Here is an 18,937-nt window from a genome sequence, read left to right on the forward strand (position 1 = left end):
TTCCCATCAGGAGCAATTCCCTGAACGTTGTACGAATTTAGGCAGTCTCTGCAGCAAAGAAATTTGAAGGAGCCCTCCGAAAACTATAATGATGCTGCCCCCAGGGACCCCTGAAATTTCTGCTGAAACGCATTTCATACTGGCCTCCGAAAAACAACGCGATATGCAAACATGAACTAGATGCTAGGTTTAAGACAAGCCTACAGTCTAACCCAGAATAAATACAGAAAGTCAGCTTTCTTACTATGGGGGGAAAAGAAAACCCAACAGGCAGCAACTGATGACTATCTACAGCTCAGATTTAAGGCTGCTCTGGCTGGTGTCTTAAATCTGTTACATGTGCACACCTCCTCAAATSATTTTTTTCTGCTAACCAGCTACATTATAAGATTGCATATGCATACCAAATGAAGCTGGGTTTTGACCAAACTCTAAATATCACAGCTGGAAAAAGAAAACAAGAGGCCACCTGGCTCACCCAGCRTGTACTTGTAGAAGAGTATTGCCTCATGCAAAATGCTGTGGTTGTCCTGTCTACAGGTCAGTGGGGGGACTGAAGAACTGGTTGCCTTAAACTCATCCCAGATTATGCAGTCCAGCCAGGTTCTTTCCCTCTTGCGCACTGCCCCCAGCCATGAGCTCTGCAAGCCAAAATCCACCGTGAGCAACACGTGRCAAAGCCTGGTGCCTGGGAGCGACAGCAAAATCATACGGGACTCACGTTCAACCCTCCTACGGAGGCAGTGCTAAGATGTGAACTCCATTGCTCTTGGAGACACTGATTCTGCAAGGCTAAAAGGAGCAAAACAAAAACCCAAGGTTCACTGAAGACAGACTCCCTTAGACTTCAACCTCAGAGGGCCCAGACAAGCCTTTGCAAAGATCAGCACRCACAGCTTGCAGACGGAGCAAGATCTTGGGGCTGAGTGCAGAGCAGAACCAACTTGACAGAACTGGTGTCTTTTTCAGTATTAGAGTTTCTACCCTTTCCTAGGGGCTTTCCTTTATGCTTTGTATACTCCTCACAACGGCAACTTCTTCTCTTCGCCCTTAGCAGTTCCTCTCCCTCCTCAGACCCTTTTCACAGCTTACTTTTTTATAGTCATTATTTGCTCAAACTACCTTTGCTTCATCCTTTTTACCTTACTGCTTACACTAGGATCTTAATTTTGCATTATTTTTTTCACTTCTCTAACTGGGGTTGGCATACCTGGGGGAAACGCAGAGCAGGGAGACGGACAGGCATTTAGATGAGGTCTTGGTAGTCACCAAACCCAGAAGAAAAACATTCTCAATAAAACTACAGGGAAAGTCAACTCCTCCAGTGGTCAATTCTGACCAAAAAAAAAAAAAAAAGTTTTAGCCTTGATGCACTATCACATTTCTAAAAAGATTATAACTGACCACAGAGCTCCATGCCTCCCCCGCCCCCAAAATACAGCTACCTCCGTCTCACCTAAGCATTTTGTTGTTCAAATATTCCAGATGTTTTGTTTTTCCCCTATAGAATCCGAGAAGGAAAGAAGTTTTCCGCAGAACTTGAACATGAAGTTAGCACATTATTAAAAAAAAATAAATAAATAAACAGCCAAATCACGCAGTCCTGATGCAGGCAGAACTTCCATTTCCTTAATCAGAGCCTTGCTTCCACAGACCACAAGATCAGATTCCTCAATACACTACACTAAGTTCACAAACCCTGTAAGTCCTCAAGATAGCAGCAGCAGGAGCTGCTTGCATGCCCGTGGCTTCAGATGCAACACAGGTCTTTGCTTTTGAGTACCGTCACACCCCATAGAGCTTTGCAGGGGAGGTCTTTTCCTTCATTCCTCCTTTGTGCTGGGGTGCTTTGAGATAATGAATTCACGCAGCACGATCCAGTATGCTGTCCTACCTACTTCCTCTTGAGAGGATATCAGGGGGCACCTGAAAGTGTTGGGTATTCCTGTGGAATCAGAGTCATAATTTCATATAACACACACATATACACACAAGCCCTACAACCACAGGCTTGCAAACTCCAAAGAGAAGGAGAACCTTAGAGATGTGTAAAGAAGGTGCAAGAACTGGACAAAGCTTGGGAGATGCAGTCCCTGCAGTAGAAACAAGCTTCCTGCCAGGGAGCTCCACAACACTCTCCCTTGGGAAGCCCTGTCATTTGGCACGCTTAAAACCAGCCTGGACAAAGCAACAGCCAAGTGTACAAAAGGAAATCCTCTTGCCTTGGCACAGGGATTTATCAGGCAACCTAGCAAATATCTTTCTTCGGGTCTACAGCAAGCCATCCTCACGCACGTTTTAGGTCTCCAAACTTCGCGAGCTGATTTTGCTGTACCCGCTGCTGCTAGGCGGTATTTCAGCAATACACAAAATGGATCGCAAGCTCAGCCGCACAGGAGTTTAGTGCGGCAGGGGAGGAGGGTGGTGGTGGAGGGGAAGCCAGTAATTTTTGTGCCGTACACACCCATTCAGTCCCAGCGGTAGCAGCTCAGCAAATGTGATGTTTAGAACAGGCTACACTGAAGGATTGGAGAAGCATTTTTGACTGCTGGACCTTTCCAAAAAAAGGAGGGCGGGGTGAGGAGGAAAGCAGGTTTAAAGATACATATGCAGGACCAGGAGATTACACCAGAACAACACGGAATCTGAGATGCAGCAGCCTGCAGCCCTGCGATGGAAAAACCTTACAGCAGGGACGTACGAGCCTGTAGCACGGAACCGATCCGAGATTTGAATGCTGGTAGCATCAGTTGCTGCTCGAGGAGTGCAAAGACAAAAAGGGAGCAGTCTCCAACACAATGCAGAGAAACACTGAAAACACAGCCGGGCACAGAAAATTGAGGCTATCTAGGAGCTGATGGAAAAGATCAGTCTCTGCAGATTTACCCATGGCTTCAAAATTAGCATGCACAAACGAGCATAAGGTTACAGTGGAGGGGGAAAAACAAAACAAAAAGCCACAAACAAAAAAAACATCCATGCATTTCACTAAAAGACAATAAAAACCTTCCTGGTTTTCCATTTCCCTTGAAAATACCAAATCCTAGCCTTCTGCTCAGAGGAGGAAAATAAAATAAAATAAAAAAATATCCCACAAAACAAATCATTCCATAGCAACATGGAGAGGAGCGGGAGCTCTAATGCAGCTCTCCTCCAAGAGAGTTTAGTATTTTTTCAGCTGCATAACGCACGCAGCAAGTCGGCTCAGCTATTGAAGTTTGCACACAGCAGAGCCGCCGCAGCCGCAGCGAGGAGGGCGAGATTGCAAAGCGCTGCGGCTGCCAGCGTCCGCGCGCCCACCCGCTCCCGCTACCTGGGCTCAAGGTTGAAGCGCTCGCYGGCAGAAAACACGCCGCTCTGAAAAGCCTCCTTTGCAGCAAGCCAGCTCAACAACCCCCAAAGCAAACCGCCCCCCGCCCCGCTCCCGATAAGCTGCGCATTAGCATTTTTAAACAGCCCTGTTTAAAAATAGATACGTGGACTGCTTACCCTAAACAGCAAGGTTACACCAATCCAGCTGCTGTTGAATACACCTCGTTTCTTTGAAATATAAATAAAAACGCTCTTCCCTCTCTGCTCTCRCTCGTCGAGCGCAGCCTGCGAGCCGCCTTCCTTCTCCTTTCATTAGCTGGACGCGTGTCAGGTCCCTCCGCATCTGCGATTTCTCCCTGCCTGCAGCCGCCTGTCTGATTCCAGGGAAACACAGATGGATCCCAGATGGGAAGGTCCTGCCAAAGGGAGCCGCTCGTCACCTCGCCAGCGCGCCCCGCTCGAGGCGCGCACCCTCGGCGCCGCCGCCGCCGGGCACCGCGCCAGCTGATGTCACCCAGCCCGCTCCTACCAGCCCGGCCGACGCGAGCCGGGCACGCGCACGCGATTCGGGGGTTTACGGCCGACAGCAGGACATGGGGCTCAATCCCGGCTTCGTCCCGGTGCTCAGTCCCAAGAACYGCATTCGGCAAAGGCGGCGGGTAAAAGGAGCCAAATTAAATCTTCGGAAGGTTGCCCGACGCACATAAATCTTCCGCGTAAACCAGCCGTCAAAGCCGGGTGCCCGAGCCTGCAGCGCTGCGGCACGTGCATGTGTTCACAATTAGGAGCAACAACAAGATAACGAGATACTGATGTTGCAAGGGTACCCAACCAGGACCACAAATTCAAAGGCAGAGCAATTAAATGTGTAACGTATTACTCAGGAGAGGAAGTGTTAAAGCAAAATGGAAATCCTAAATGTTTTATACAGGGAGTAAAGYACATGAGGGATTTTATAGCGGTAGCTGAGCAGTCTCACAAAAGAAAAACCACTGGACATAACAAATTTGAGCATTTTTCCCCCATCCCCGCTTTCAGCGCGCAGACTTGGCAGTTCTGCCACCTACAAGCCTGCTCCTCGATATCGCACTGCAGAAAACGCAGCTGCCCCTCCAGTTAGTGCTCAAACACTACTACCACCCTCCTCCCACTGAAACCATCCRAGGAGGAGGAGGAAGGATGGCTGCACTTTTCGCCTGCCCAAAGCGTTCTGCCCTGCAGACCTCGCCAGGGTCCCAAGCGTCTTTTCACGTCTCAGGAGGGATTCAGCACGCCAATCCCCATTTCTCCAAGCTGCGCAGGTTAAGGCCACAATTTAATTCTGTTTTAAAAATCCCCGCAGGCAACACTAGCTCGCCCTCCCCTGCGACTCTTTGGAAAAGCAGAGACCTAGCAAGCTCACCACCAGCTAAAAGCTCGCCACCGCCAAGGGGCACGGATTTTACCAGAGCTCAGAAATCCCACCATCCGAACACCCCAATCTTGGTACAAACGTGCCTGGATATTCGGCCGCTCAGAGTCAGCAACACACATCTAATTAGGAACCCCCCGATATTTTGGCAGGTTATTGCTAACGCACCCGTAACTCTCCTGGAAGTACCGGGGCTCAAGCAGCTTGCCTAACAGGCACCTCCGCGCTCGCCGCCTCCCCCCTGCGTTAAAYTAAGGCACCGCCAATGCTCTTTGGGAGAGGGAAAGGCTACAAAGAGAGAAGGCAAACTCTTAAAGAAGCATTAAAAAGCACCCCGCAAGGGGTCGAGGCGGCCGGCGAGGGCAGGGGCACCCGAGCACTCCAACAGCTCGGGGCTGCGGCCCGGCACGGCCACAGCTCAGACCTTCCTCCTCCTCGGCCCCGGGCCCGCAGCGAGGTTTTACGAGGCGCGGGAGGAAACGGGGAGGTTCAGGAAGGTGCCGGATGGGTTTTTTCCCCCCRCCCTGCAGAGGACAGGCCTCCCAACGCAGTTGCACTGCTCAGGCATGACTGGAGGGGGGAAAGACTCGCAGGCAGSAGAATCTAAGCTATTAAACTCGGCCCCCCTCCCCCAACCCCACATCAGCCCAGCTACCAGAGGCGGCACCGATTTAAGGCCGGTCACCCGCCACCAAACCCCGACCAGCTGCAATTTCAAACGCTTCAGCAAAAAAGGTGAGTAATGACCAAATATCACAGCACTGAAGTCTAAGACGCTCTCTGACGTGATGATCTGGAAGCAAAACGCATCAGGAACACGTCCACGCTCCTGGTGACTCTGGTGGGACCATCTTCAGACCTATTTTTCGCCAAGCTAAATTGCTCTTGCAGAGCCTGGGCATTTTTGCGAGGCACATAACTACAGCACTACACCGCAGAAAATTTAGTTTGCTGGAACTTTTGACACTTTTGGTGAAGGTTGTGCTCTCAGTCTTTCATAAGCAAAGATAGAAAATTCATCTCTAARTTATACAGTGAAGCGAGTCAAAAAAAAAAAAAAGTCAGCCCCACAAGTACCAGAATATTAATAAAGTTTTTTCCTACAGACTTGTGTCTCATGGCTTGATTCCCTCRTGCTGTGAGGTCCCCACAGAAGTCCTTTCCTGGCTGAGGTCACTCTCATGTGGATTCTCTGTTGTCCTATAATGAGGGAGCTCATATTGCAGCTTTGCCTCCACTGGGGATATTACCAGGCAGATGGAAGAGACCCTACGCTTAGGGCCCCAGAAGCGGTTAACAGACATCACTATTCCCCTCCCAACATCACCAAACCAGCCTGAAGGCAGCCAGCAAATTCAAAAGCCGCATCCGAATCTCAGCACAAGAGGGAAGGATGCCGCTGTATGCAGACCAGAAGACCATCAAGAGATGCAGCATGGGAACTACCAGTTCTCAGGTTCAAAGCCAAAGAGAAAACCCCTRTACAAGGTATGTGTGACAATCCTGGAAATTGGGGGTTTTTGCGCAAAAYAGGCAACTATCACTCTCCACACACTTTCTTTTAAAACCATATTTTAACCTAAGGGCCTAATACCTATGGAAGTGGCACTATCTGGGGTTTAATCATCAGTTGTCACCCCAAGACAACATAAATTTTTTCCCTATTCAAAATCCCACCATCCTCAAAGGACATCCCTGGAATATGCCAAACTTCATGACCTGGCCCTAGGCTCGTTCCTGAGTCAGGTCTGTGGAGCTGCGGGCCAGAAGCGGGGGCCAGTCTCGTGCCCACAGAGGGGGGCTCGGGCGAACCCACAACGCAGCTCCGACAGCTGCATCCTGCCACAGGACGAGCAGTGAAGCATCCCAAAGGCCAGCTCCCCACTCAGCAAACTCGGGAGCTGCTCCTTTGCAAGCAAAGCAGGGGGAAACAGAAGCAAAACACGAATAAAGCCACTGAGCCAGGTTACCTCCGGCTGACCGGAGGTAGCAGCTCTGCTTTACCAATAAGTTRGCCGGCTCCACAAGTATCCATTAAGACAGATTTTTATAAGCCAGACGTTAACACTACATGCGGACATCACAATGGAAAGAACTAATACTGCAGGCAGCAGCTAGGAAAATTGCTTTCCCCGGCTCTCTACGTTAATCTGCTGCAACTTTCTTCTCATGGGAATGTTCCATGGAAAGAACTAAGAAAACAAAGTTTGAACACTGAAAGCTATTGATACCTGCTGCTAAGTGTGGTTTCTGAGGAAAGCAAGGAAATCTGAAGAATTTTTCCAGTTTCCAGAGGAATTTTTATGCCTATCACAGCCCCTTTCCACAGCAAGCACAGAAGACCTGAACGTGCTGTGATTTCTATTGAATTCCCTGCCCATTTCATGATGTGCCGTGGCTTTGTTTTCCATCTGCTGCGCTCTTACCTTGGAAAGAAGCTTTGCATTTACTCATGGCAACCCTGGAGAGCCTTTGCCATTTTAAGCTGACCATTTTCCATCGCTCAGAAAAAAAATCCAAATGCACCAAGACAGCCAAAGTCATTTTTCAGGCTAAATGGAAACTGTAAATTCATGCTAAATGGAATCTGATGGAAACCAATTGGAATCCTCCTCCTCCTCCTCTAGGCTCAGGTTTGGCAGCAAAGTCAAGCATTTTATTGCCTTCTTTATGCCTTACTTAAGAGTCACTGGAGCCAAGAAGGGACTGCTCCRTTTGAAGGGATGCTTGCAGAGCCACAGGAGCAGCTCACTGCCTGTGCCCAGGGGAAGTTGCTAACTCCCATTCGAGTTGGGCAGACGCCGGCAGGCATCCCTCCCCGCTTCRGGGGCGCTCGGCCGAGCTTAGACCTCTCTGTTCCTAGCAAATTTATCACATTTAACAAACGTCCACTTCTCAGTACATCCATTATTTAAATTAGCACATGGCAGATTATGTTAACAAGCTTAATTTGTCAAGTAAATCTAATCGTATTGCCTCATTCAGTGGTGAGGCATGAGTAGTGCTGAGCATTTATATCCATTTAAAGCATCCCCCCCCTTCCCCCAGCAATATTTAGGAGTTGAACTTCACTGAAACGGCAGTTTACACCCAGAACAACCATGATCAGGCAYTGAGGAAAAAAGGATGGAAGCAAAGCATCAGCGAAGCAAGCACAACCTCAAGAAGCCGCTGAAACTTTCCTYACGGCCAAGGACTTAGGGATTGGGTGGAGACTTAAGGAAAGGCTACMTCTCATTACTGCTATGTGACCACATACATTAAAATCACAAAACCTAAGAGCTGATGCCCTTCCCAAAAAAGGGATCCACTCCTAAATCTAACACCCTTGCTCTGAGTAGAGATCCAAGTCTCTGTAGCAGTCATGGGTATTTGAACCAAACACAGAAATATGGAAAAAATTAGTAATCTTATTTGAAGGGAGTAAAATCCAGCCTGCAGAGGATTAATTCTTGTTCAACAGCTCTGCAACTTGACAATATTTTCCAAACAGCAAGGTCAAAAGGTACCAGCTCAATAGGGACTCCGTTCAACYATAGAGATTTGTTAAAATACATACATCTATGCCCCTCCAACTGCCATGTGTGTAACCCTCATCTTTAATGGCCTAGTATGCCCATTGGGAAGACCAGGAGCATTTATATGATTTTGAAGGTCAGTTGGTCAAACTCTCTGGCACAGGTAACTCAGTGGCCACCCTGCAACTTCTGAAAACAAATCCACCCTATGGATAGGAAAAAAATAAAATAAATGAAGTAGCATACGTTAAAGCCCATCAAAGCAAACCGGGTCAGCACAATTCACTGTTTCTGCTCTCATCCCGACAGGGTAGTATTCATACCCAAAAACGTGCAACAAAACAAGTGAGACAGGTATCAACCCCCTTCCCCAGAGCATGGGTCATCCAGCTACCTCCCTCCACCATTAGCTTCACTCCTTCAGGCAGCGACTTCTCCCGATTGCTGCTTTTATTTCTTCATCTTGCGCTACTTTAACAGCAGCATTTCTTCCCTTTCATCACAAGTTTCTCCTTCCCCGCAGTCTCTGGGGGCGGCTGCATCTGTGAACACTTCGCAGGCTTTACTCACAAATACACTGTTATTTTTTATTGCACACAAACTCACATGACTCCGCTGGTTGCCCAGCCCTGCGGACGAGGTGGGACTTCCACATTTCATTGCCTGGGAATGCCCTGGTATCGGAGAGGCACCAAAGGAGTTTTATTTCTTCAGTGAAGAGTTGTCACCAGCCTGGTAACCCCGATTTACAGAATCCAAGTTTCCCACCCAAACCACAGCCTCCCTTTAAGATGCTAAAAATCTTAAGAGAGTGACTAGAGGGGGAGCAGGTCCACACTTCTTTTTTGTTCTTTTTATCCAGGGGAAAAAAAAAAAAAAAGGAAAAAGAAAAAATAACCCTACGCCAGTTAAGGATTTACGTTGGGCTTTCCAAAAGATTCCCAACTGTTGCCAAAGTTTGGTTGGTTTTGCAGGTTTAGCACTGAAGAAAGCTCGCTCTCTTCCCACCTCACCAAACAGCAAAAAACATGCTTTTTTCATATGGTGACTTCCCTTTTTTTATTATTATTATTTATTAGCATGAATGCAAACATTTTTCTTTGTAAAGCATATCCTTTTGCCAAATGGGGGGGGGGGGGGGGGGGGAAGGAGGAGAAAAGCAGGAAAAAAAAGCACAACCCTGCCAAGCCCTTTGTGCCTGGAACGGCATTCCAGACTCTCGGCTCTTGGCTCCACGAAGTCTGATTTAGTAGCACTGCTGGGAGCTATTAGTTTACGAAAGAACCAGCACGCCCACCCATGCACAGAGGACGGCGGGAGGCTCCTCTTACACCGCCGCCATGTGCCTTTCATTCTGCCCGGAGAAGTCGGAAAGGTTGTGGTTTCACTTAGGGCAGGAAGCCAAGGGAAAACCCAAACGGTGGGGAGAGAGAAGAGAGCGGAGGTCAAGCAGAGAAGGGCTGGATTTCATCTACACCCTGGTGCTGCCACATGAGAAAACATTAATTAACGTGAAGCTTRTTAAGAGAGTTTGACCTCCATCCAGCTCATTTATTCTTCCTCCTTTCCTTTCATCCTGCCCCCAACTTCCATCCTTTCCATTCTGCATTTGGGGTCCTGGGAGCACACCTTCCTCTCCACATCCTTTTCCACTGCCATGCTCTTTAGTCTCCTTTTTCATCTTATCTCTACTTCCCTCGCTTGCCCCTACCCCTTCCACCCTCAGCACCCCTCATCTTGCTGCTAACCCCATCAGCTCCAGCAGTCCCATCAGTCAGTCCAAAACCCTGCACACTGGTGCCCCTTGCAGCAGATTGCCCCATCACTGCCTCCGCTACCTGCGGCAGCCTAGAAATCAAGCCTGCAGCAACCTTCCTTCCCCCCCCCCAAAAAAAAAACAGTGGGAAAACACCTGGATATTCTCTGCACACTGCTGCCTCTCCCCCCAACAAGCTGCTGGTGCGTTGGCCTTGGCGCTGGCAGGCGAAGCATATGGTTTGTTTGCTGCGCCAGTGCAAACAGCAGCGCCGAGACGCCGTCGTGCTGTGCCAGGGTGAGCACAAACCCTGGGCATCAGAGCCCCAAACCCAGCCCTGTCTGGGCTCCCCCAGCCACGGCTTCCCAGCTGCTTCTGCATCCTTGGCTTTTCAGCGGAGACGGCGAGAACTGCAGGCTCTCGACAGCTCACRTGGTTTATGCTTCCCACCAGATCTCGCATTAAGTTTATAAATAAAAGCGTGATCAAGTAACATGTTGGGGCAAATGTCTTATACTACACGGCCAAGTTTGGGTAGTTTGTTACCCAAAACTTTTCTCGTGGATTTAGGATAGAGTTAAATCCCTCTAACTGAATATTAGTTTTGTGGTCAGAGAAACTGGGGAAAAACAAAAAGAAAAATGAGTGATGAACCATCACTTTGGAGACATTAGGGTTTTGAGATTCTCCAACTGGCTCAGAGCACAACTGCATCCATATTTGGTGTCTACAGGGGGAAAAAAGGGGGGGGGGGAAGAACTGATTTTAATGGAAAAACATAGATTTCCAAAGGTGCAGCACCATGAGTAGATYTTGACCTTCCTCAGCCCTTCCACAACCTTTGGGGGGCTGGCATGCAGATCAAGGAGGACAAGACACACCCRGCAAGGACCCCCAAAATTTTCCTACCTTGATCTTTTGTCAGAAGCAAAGCCTATTTGCAGATTTACAGTTCGTGTCAACAGGAAGTTCATGTTTACAAGTTTCCAGGAAAAAATGCCAGCATTCCTGTACGATGCAATCGTTTGGTGAGAACCGCTTCTCCCAGGGGAGTTCTCAGCTTAATATGCTGAACAGAAACGAGTTTTAGCCATTTAAAACATCCTGATAAAAAAGATAATGCTATAAAAAAAAAAAGTGAAGTCCAAAAGGAAAGGAATAATTTTATAATTTAATGGAAGACAAATAGCAAGATAGTAGGCTTGGAAAAATACCTTTTTAGTAGTGGGAAAGCACACTTAAACAAAATGGAAGAATTTTAGGAGAATGAAAATCTGCTTTTAGGCATTAACATGAACTTTGCGGAAGTGACACCCCACGACATTCACCTCAAAGGGTTTTAACACSAAGATCCCACCAGAAGGCAAAGCCAAGCTCTTTCTCTCCTCCTCTCAAAACCAGCTGCAGTTCCCATCRCTCACCCCGGTACCCAGAGGGCTGGTGGCCACCCCAGCCTCTGCTCCAGGGGATCAACCCTCGGCCCCACTCACAGGTYACTCCTCTCCTCCGACCCCCCCGTTCCCCCTGTAACTCTGTGCACCATCACAAGCAGCAGCAACGAGATGGGAGAATGAGGAAGGCTGCCTCCTCCTCTTCCTCCTGGCCACCATCAGCTGCTGGAGAGGTTGGAGTGGATGATGAAACTGCAGCTGGACTTGCATCAATACGACGCAGTGCGGTGCACCAGCGCTGCCAGCAGCCCGCTCTTCCTCCATGCCCGGCCACCCACGCTTGCCCGTACCCTGTCCACCTTGAAGCCTCCATGAAACCCAAGTGCACGAAGCTACTTGGTGCAGAGGCACTCCACCACCCGTGAGCTCTCTGCATGTGGAACTGGTGTGCAGCAGCTGGCCCACCGCACATGGCGCCCTGCCTCATTTCACAGCAACTTCCCCAGGTGGAAAAAGTCCTTAAACAGCTGCATTTTCAGAGCAAAATGTAAAATGGTGAATCCCCAGCCAGGAATGCTGTTTACTGCCCTGAGCAAGGAGGAGATTGGGCCACAGGCAGCTCCATCCTGTGAAACCTGGGCTTCAAATCTCCCCATTCTAGACATATTAAAAAGCAAATAAATAAATAAACAAATAAATAACAGTCAGAAAGATCACACAAAACAAGGACACATCAGCACTGGCAAAGGTCAAGCAGCCAGGGTGCCAGGGAACCACGCTCAAATCAGTTAAGTATTTATTCAGACCATGTTCTGCAGTATACTAAATATAATTAAATAGTGCCTAGGGTGGCTTCTGATTTCCCAGGCACGCATAAGTCCCGGGAAAAAGTTTTTGCCTTGACAAATGGACATTTTCTAACAGAAAAATGCTTCAGTTAGAAGATTCTTTGCCAGCTTTATGAAACAGACACTCGCATTAGAAAAATGCAACAGGTTGAGAAATATCAAGCCTCAAAATAAATAAATAAAGCTAGCTTCAACCAAGAGAAACAGCTGAAGACAAACAAGCTGAGAAAACACACAACCTGCCCACCCTTAAAAGCTCTCAGAGTTTCCCACGCAAAAGCTGAAGGCCAACACAGCTGAACAGAAGGCTCATGAGTGCAGGAAGCACCAGCTCYCCTCTAACACTAGCATATCTCTACTCAAAATTTTTGGCTGTGGCTGCCCTCAGCACAGATTAAGGCTGACCGACCTAGTTGGGAAGCACGGGTCTCCCTGCTCCCTCCCTTGTTACCTGAGTGCTTTTCACAGCAGCCCGGCAGTACCAACAACAGAATTCCCCATAGGATTAGAGAGAGGAGAGAGCTATGCAAAGCTCTCAGAACTTATTTTTCTATCTCAAGGACAGTGAGAAAACCCACCGCAACCATAACACGGAGTATTCTACAGCCAGACTACAGTCTCACAATGCAAGAGAGCCAGAGACACCAACTCTTTTAGCATTTCTCCAAAGGGGAAAGAGTGACCCACTCGGGCTCAGGTCTTCACCTAACAAGCTTGCTACAAGAGTATAAATACAGGGATCAGGAAGGACAGACTTTACCAAAGCAAGCACTCAAGAAGCGCTTTGGTTACGTGGAGCACTGCCTGCCTCTCCCCTTTCCCACCAACCAAGCAACGCACAGAAAACCCCTTAAGACACCTCAGAGAGAAGACTTCTCACGTGGCCTAAGGGAGTGATCGATCAGAGCAGCGCACCAAAGAAATCAGAGATCTTGCCACTAACCAGCATTACGTGTTCCAGCAACTGGGCCAAAAAGCTAGAATTCAAACATCTGTAGGTTCAAGTTAATTAACATGCACATAGGGAAGAAGAGACCAAAAACTTGCTTCAACCCAAAACTCAATAAACTTGAGAATTCAATACCTGTCAAAATCTTGATTTTCTACATCACATATAATTAAGAATAACTTATCAGGAAAAGGAATAAGAAAGAATGCTCTGAATTAGAAAAATAAAATAAAATAACAGCAACCTAGAGCACAAGATGATTTGTGAAATGAGATACTCCTCAGCAGATCTTCTACAAAGTCAGGTTAGGGTTGCAGACCTGCACGGCTGAAAGGCAGCATGCTTGAAACAGCTGATTTGATTCAGCCATGCTGCTACCAAGAAAAAAAATAGCTCTAGTACTCATTTACTGCCTCTTCATTTCATTTCATTTCATTTCATTAATCCTATCCCAAGCCAGTATCATTATTGAGGTGAAGCTGTGTTTATTGCAGGCAATTTTGCTTTGGGGCCCTTCCCACCCAGGTGAACTAGCACATTATATGTCTTCTCTTAACTTTTACCAGCTGTGTTTTGCTGACTATCCTGAATGTCTCCACCTGTTTCTGCAGACGGAGCAGCTGCGGTTAAAGGCAAACACCTGGCCTTTCACAGTCATGCCTTGTGCTTTAAAAGTAGATTAGTGTTACAGCAGCTCCTGGCAGTCCTGGCCTACTTAAGGCACTCAGGATGTTGATTAGAAATGCTGCTTTGGGGGTGAATAACCTGGTTGTTTCAAGCCCAAGTAATCTGGAACTTTGCAGAGAGATTTTTAAGCTCAGCAAAAATTATTTGTGTGTGCTTTGCTTTTGACTGACAGATCACCAAAAAGAAACACAAAGGGAAATGGATGGAAGAAGCAAGTGACAGCTATGTCACCAGTTGTGACTTGCTGGTGGAGACTGCAGCTGGTGGTACAGGATGTCCTGGTGCTTGTACACAGAGGGGTTGGGAAAAGGCACTTGCCTTAGACAGCAGATGGTTGCTTCCGGTCGCACACCTCGCTGCGGTGGTCTGGCAGCTCCAGACTGCCACGTGGGACTCCAGACCACTTCAGAGGCTTAGAGGGATGCATGTGATACATCCTGTTTCAGGAACTCTGCTTGTTAACAGTAGCACCTCTCACTTGGCTGTCCAAGGTTAGCAATGGCTTCCCACAGACTTCCACATGGACAGCGAGGTGGGGCTTTTCATCCTCGGCCTAAGTAACTCCTGATCTTCATACCAGAAAAACTCTCTTCACAGGTCATACCTCCTCGGATGCAGTCAGCAGAAATACTTCATTGGAATTTCTATCTATCGAAATAGAGATGGGGCTAACTGGAGCTGAGGCCCTGGATGCCAGAGGACTTCCAGAAGAGCCCACCACAAGCACACGGGCTGCTCGCAGGGGTGAGGCGCGCAGGGGAAGACAGGCTATGTGTCCTGTTACCTCCTCACGCTGTGCTTGATCCTCTAACCTACAGCTAAGCACTGAGCATGTTAGATTTTACTCATTTGCAGATCGAGAGAAAGAAGATGACAAATACGTATCTCCGGGAAATGCTACTGTGAGCAGAGCAAGAAAAGCGCTAAAATGATTTACCTACGTGGTTTTTTTTTATCAGTCATTTCAGCTTACACCTCTCAAGTTAACGCTGCAGTCTGAGTGAACCTTTAGTCAAAGAGTTTAAGAACATTATAATCTTGTTGCAACTAAACACAACGCGATACATCTACCCAATTAACAGAGCTGCTTCAGCATTTCTTTCCACCATTCTCCTGCAAGTCCTCATTAAAAAATGAGGATATTCATACTAAGAATGCAAGGATATACAACGAAGCAGTAGAGAAAGTGTACTCAAACACACAAAGCCACTCACCACCATTGTGAAATTTTCTTTGTACAGCCAAAACACAGGGAAAGCTGCTCCAAATATCYGGACGCAGTGGAAGCTGTAAAAGAAGCTATCTTATGTTTAGCAGTAATCTTTAGATGAGTTGAACTTAAATCTGAGTCATGGTCTTATGGAAAAGAATCCACGAGATGTAATAAGTTTCTGGAAGAAAGGAGATAATTTGAGGGTGAAAATGAGATCTTGCAAAGACAAATCTGACAGATTTAGGGAATTAGTTCAAGAAAGCCTGTAGGGTCAACTTGTGTCAACTACACAGGATTCTTACGCAAATTAAAAGGTTTTTCTGACTGCTTGTTTCAGAATGTGGAAAAACTCCAAATTCACCCCCTCAGGTTTACATCAACAACAGAGACTGTTAAATGCCAGGAGTCTYGGAGACAGGACATTTGAATGATAAGAAGTGCCAGTTGCAGACAAACCACTAGAAGTCTCCCATGTGTTCAAGAGTCAAATACGATTAAACTGACATTTGTAAAAGCTCCTCTTGGGTCACGCTTCCAAAAGTCTGCRTTGCTGTGCCTCTTGGATACGAAGGCATCGCCCTTTCTGCGGCCAGAAGTATACTACAAAAATGGCACATTGCTGTTTTCTTGAGCCATGCAGAATGGCTAATCCCTGAGGAATAATCCTGTTTTAACGATGAAACGACAGAAGCTCTGATAAAGCATTAAAAAAAAAAAAAGAAAGAAAGAAAGAAAGAAAGCCCTACTAAAATATTCCTTTCTCTGTGGGACTGGACAACGTACCTCTAAAATGAATTTTGTATATGCCTGTCTCAAGCTGCATAATGTAATACAAGGCAAGGAGGGCAGATTTCTTTTTCTTGCATGCAAGATCCTATAAAATCTGTAAGAAAACTTCCCAGGCCCACTGACATCGATACACCACCCTTCATCAACATGCTTCATTCCTTACCTACAAGGATTTGTTCTCAGGAGCCAGAGGACTCCACAATCTCCAAAGACTCTTTAATTCCTGGCATACCTCCTGCATGCCAAAAAAAAAAAAAAAAAAAAAAGGACCAGCTGTGATGTATACAACCTGTCTGTCCACACATCCCACTAAAATGTACCAAAACCTGCAACTGATTTCACACAGGCCAACACAGCTCTGAGATGGCAGCAATGCTGTCAAAGCCAACCTGGGCTGCAGGTGATCTAGTGACCCACAAGTGAGAGACTCTATATTCTGTTACTCATCAGCTAAGCCTTCTAGCCTCTATAAAATCTGGAATTAGTGTCAGGTTTTGTATTAAAAAAAACCACTAGGTTTGAAAATAATTCTTCTTTACAGCTTAAGGTGTAGAAATCTGCTTTCTATTCACTGTGAAGAAATCCTCCAATATTTGCTTTAAGACCTTGTGAGATCTAGTTCTAACAACAGAAGAACCCAAACAAGGGACATTTCAACACTCTCTTTTGCCCTCAGTTATAAACACACAACTGCTGAGAAAAAACAGTGATGCTCTACCCTGCAGAACTGGTTGTGTTGACGGATAAATCTTGCACTGCATCAGTGACTGGAATTACCAAAGCTTTGCCAACAGCTTAATGAGATGGAAACTCCTGCTCCTCGTGCCAGAATATGTTTGTTGGGGTGTAAACTATTTGGATGCCCTGAATATTTTGGTTCTATGTTATAAAAACAGGTGAAAAGAAGTACCTCACCATTCATGGGACAGCCACTCTGGGAAGCCTGGCCATTTGGAAAGCAGCACTGGTGACAGATTTAAACCCCTGGCTTGTTATGTCTATGGAGGTAGTCCTGTCGTTCTTCACCTTCCTCATTCTGGTTATATCTGCTAATGTACAGACTTATCCCATGCAGGAGAAACAGAGTCAGCAGAGACTCTGACCACTCAGTTTTTCCCCCATGTGTACTTATTCAGGTGTTCACCTGAACGAGCCCACACATCCCACCACTTCTCTCTCTGCCCATTCTGCTTTTCTGTGGACCTATCTGAAGAGAYAGGCTCACTCTGGTCTTTGGACAGGGAAAACCAGCAACAGCTGTAACCATATTGCACGTGGAGAAGTAAATCATCATGAAGATGGAAAAGCTGCTGAAAAAAGCAGCTTTCTCCAGGGCAGAAACAGGCTGCCAGTGCTCTCAGAAGCTGCCCACCCCACCACGGATGCAGCTCGTTAGCACCGCACTGGGAGGGGACTGTCAATGTAGTTCCCCAAATGATTTACTCACAGGCAACTGAGCAAGAGGAAATGTTCCTGAGATAGCTGCTGGCTTTTACCAAGGGGGCTGCAGAGCATGGACCTCGGTGGGTCGCACCTGCCCGTGCACTCTGTGCTCTGCTGGGCACTGTTGACTTCTCCAGGCTTTAGGCCACCGCTGCGTGGGCAGTGAGCGAGCCATGCTGATGGGCATGGAGGCAACCCACAGCAGCATGTGCACAAGGAAACGCGGAGATCCTGCTCTAGCCCATTAGCAAAGGTCAGTGGCTACTGTGGTTCTGGGGAACCACCAGCGCAGCACAAGGAAATGCATCTCGCCCGACCAACAGGTGTGGGAAATTCAGCAATACCAGTAACACTTAATATCTTGCAAGGGATGATTTTTCTGACAAATTGAGGGCAAGATAGCTCTGGTAACAGAGCAAACACAGGCATGACCATGGCCCATTGCACCTTGCACGAAGCTGAAGGTGAGAATTTCTGCACAGGTTGTGGCCCCTGATGGCTGCTCAAGTCTCCGCATCCCCAGAACAGGCAGCTGTTGACACTGGCAGAGGGTCAAGGACAGTGAAGGAGGCTATAAACAATATTTAGGAGTAGTGACAGAATCTACAAGCATCATTTTTGTAAGTATATTTTACCATAAAAATACAATATAGTTTATTCTAATCACTTTATATATAAACTTAGATTTTTTAATTAGAGATACAGGGCTCAAGGGAAGTTGCTRTAACTACTAAATGGGAAATAAAACCTGATGAACAGGGTAGCTACAGTGACTTAAGTCTTAGCATTTAAATAAAATTGCTAACAGGCAAGTCAAACATGTAGAAGTTACCTACCAAACAGCTTGCATGTTGTAATAGTTTCGCATCCAGTTACACATAAAGAAAGGGTTTTTTTTCCATCTTTAAAAATACCTTTACTAAAAATCAGTGCTATACAGGGAAAAAAAGTTTATTCAATGGGGCAAGTATATTCAAGAACAAAAAGGACAAACCAAGTGCCTGTTAAAGTTTTCAAGGGGTAAATACAGTGCAAGGCAAAAGAGATGCTGTCAGAAAGGGGCAGCAGAGAAAGCAAAGCTAAAATCAGAGAGGCTTGAGGCTGCCTCGCTGGGGCCCTGGCGGCCACCAGCAGAACAGAGGTTGGAAGTGTCCTGCTGCAGCCCCAAAGAACTCCTTGCAAGCAGCCAAAGAGCCGCTCCAGGACACAGGTCCTCCTCCATTTCGCTGTCCTCCTGGAGAGAAATCTGGTGATGCTTATGGACTAAGATCTGTAATCTAGGGTCAGACCTCACACAGCAAAAGTATAAATGAGCAGCAGTAATTGAATGCAAACAATTCACTAAAAATTCAGTTTTGCATGAAGCTGACTTATGAGCCCTGTTACCTTAAAGTTAAATTTAAAATCTTTATGAGCAAGCCACTGCCTATGTCTCTAAATTCTTCCTCCTTCTTTCTGTGTACACACATATAGGTGAGGGGCGGCTTGCCTGGAGAAGTGGACAACAGAGGAAGGGAAGACAAAGTGTAGACATGGACATTTTCCACTTCTATCCAAAGTTGGACATACCTGAACGTGTCCTTTTAACCTCAATTACACTTGCCAAAAAGTAAGAAATCT

The 18,937-nt window shown here is 46.9% G+C and overlaps 1 protein-coding gene across 4 annotated transcripts in view; it reads right to left on the reverse strand.

Annotated features, from left to right (window-relative positions):
• CBFA2T2 (CBFA2/RUNX1 partner transcriptional co-repressor 2) overlaps window positions 1-15,099 on the reverse strand; it is a 55,597-nt gene extending 40,498 nt beyond the window's left edge. For 2 of the 4 annotated variants that reach the window (XM_085316129.1, XM_085316128.1), the window contains exon 1: window positions 15,087-15,099. The gene's annotated coding sequence lies outside the window, so the exon portion shown is untranslated. Of the gene's footprint in view, window positions 1-3,489; window positions 3,776-15,086 lie in introns of those variants that run through there. The other 2 variants (XM_085316127.1, XM_085316126.1) reach the window with 1 other exon arrangement.
• Between the last annotated feature and the right edge of the window lie 3,838 nt (window positions 15,100-18,937).

Source organism: Rhea americana, unplaced genomic scaffold (assembly GCF_003343005.1).
Source record: "Rhea americana isolate MKP2758 unplaced genomic scaffold, rheAme1 scaffold_451, whole genome shotgun sequence".
Classification (NCBI taxonomy): Eukaryota; Metazoa; Chordata; class Aves; order Rheiformes; family Rheidae; genus Rhea; species Rhea americana.